Raw genomic sequence first — 323 nt, forward strand, 5'->3', positions numbered from 1 at the left:
TCCCGTCGACGACGAGGTGCCTACGGTGACTTCGTAATTTTCAAAATGATATGCCGGCTCAGTCTCTCGGATGTACTCATAGGGGTAGGGTGTGCGTGTGTGCGTTCATAGGGATGAGTGTATGCGCGTGTATATGAGTGCTTGCGTCTGTATTGTGTTAAAAAAATAATGTCCCTGGCTTGTTTGTTCCTGGCATGACACGTACATGTGCTCCTGACGTACGACACAAAATAGGTCTGTGACTAGGATTTTGTTACAAGGCAGCGGCAGAAATGGGTCTGGCACTTTGGCTATCCAAAATGGTACTGCTACATTTGAGTTTT

Source organism: Triticum dicoccoides, chromosome 3B, assembly GCF_002162155.2.
Source record: "Triticum dicoccoides isolate Atlit2015 ecotype Zavitan chromosome 3B, WEW_v2.0, whole genome shotgun sequence".
Taxonomy (NCBI): domain Eukaryota; kingdom Viridiplantae; phylum Streptophyta; class Magnoliopsida; order Poales; family Poaceae; genus Triticum; species Triticum dicoccoides.